This window comes from Propithecus coquereli, unplaced genomic scaffold (assembly GCF_000956105.1).
Source record: "Propithecus coquereli isolate 6110/MARCELLA unplaced genomic scaffold, Pcoq_1.0 Scaffold39, whole genome shotgun sequence".
Taxonomy (NCBI): Eukaryota; Metazoa; Chordata; class Mammalia; order Primates; family Indriidae; genus Propithecus; species Propithecus coquereli.
In genome coordinates this window covers 3,162,249-3,163,381 of record NW_012149618.1, presented here as the reverse complement: position 1 = coordinate 3,163,381, position 1,133 = coordinate 3,162,249, and the positions used below count along the sequence as shown (strand labels likewise).

The 1,133-nt window shown below is 38.5% G+C and overlaps 1 protein-coding gene across 1 annotated transcript in view; it reads left to right on the top strand.

Moving 5' to 3' along the window:
* PPM1G (protein phosphatase, Mg2+/Mn2+ dependent, 1G) overlaps positions 1-1,133 on the top strand; it is a 27,910-nt gene that overhangs the window by 1,222 nt on the left and 25,555 nt on the right. The window lies entirely within an intron of this gene.

The window sequence follows — 1,133 nt, the reverse complement described above, 5'->3', positions numbered from 1 at the left end:
GAAATATAAAAGTATGACTGTAAATATAACACTTTAAATATAACATATAATATTTAAGTGTTTGTTGAATGAATTAATAACACCAAGGTTTGGACCCTGAATGACAAAATTTGGTGAAGCCATTAACAGAAAAGTTGTGGTTTAAAAAAGTTTCATTTATTGGGCACCTGTTCTGTGTTCTTTTAGGTGATGATCAGTCAAGTGTAGCGACAAGAGGAGACACAGGAGAGGCACAAGAAAACAAAGTTTATTAAACTTACAGGTCCTACAGAGGTCACTGCATGCCACAGAGAGTCATAGGGGAAGTACCAAGTTTTGGTCAGGTGGCAGAAGACAGTAGCAAGGAGAAAGTGTGGGCCAGTGCCTTTACTGGGGTTTCCAAGGAAAAGTCAAGAGGGAAAAGAGTTTAGGATTGGCTAGTTTGAATAACTCCTGCAGGTTCTAAGCTTTTGGGGTGGTCTCTGTTGCCTGGGATGATTAAGGCAAAGAATATTGCCTCTTGGAGTGTACAGGCCAGATAGAGGAGGGATGACTCTGGATTGGTCAGTTTATATATCAAAGGCATGCTCCTGGCTGACTATTTTGTTATCTCTAAGAATTGGCTATCTCTGGGAAGGACAGTCTCTCACAGCTGGATTGCATTTTTTAAGATATCAAAAATATCATAATATACAGAAAATAAATATATACAACACAGCACTCTTTTAAAATTAATGAGTACGAAGGGGGATCTGGACCAGCCCAAAACCTCAGAAATGGACTCTTCCCCCAACCCCTTCTAGTAACTTAAAAATATTTGTATTGCTTCCTTCTTAGCCCTAAATCTTATTCCTGGGATTTTTCTTTTCTCCCTGGATCAATCTTTGACCTTTAATCATATCTAGGAAAGAAGGAATATACTATCAAAACTGTTGAGTTTCCAAAGGTAATTCATGAATAATGTCATCAGATGTATATGAAGGAAGTATATGAAGAAAGGGTCAAAAACAGAATTAGGAACCCCAAGAAATGCCTGAGAGAAAAAGCTTGGGAAGATCTATTTCCCAGTTTCTCACCCTTTTCTCATTCTCTCCTCAGTTAACACTTTTCTTAGGCAGGTAGTGTTTCTCAATCTGTGGTCTGTTGCCCTCTGG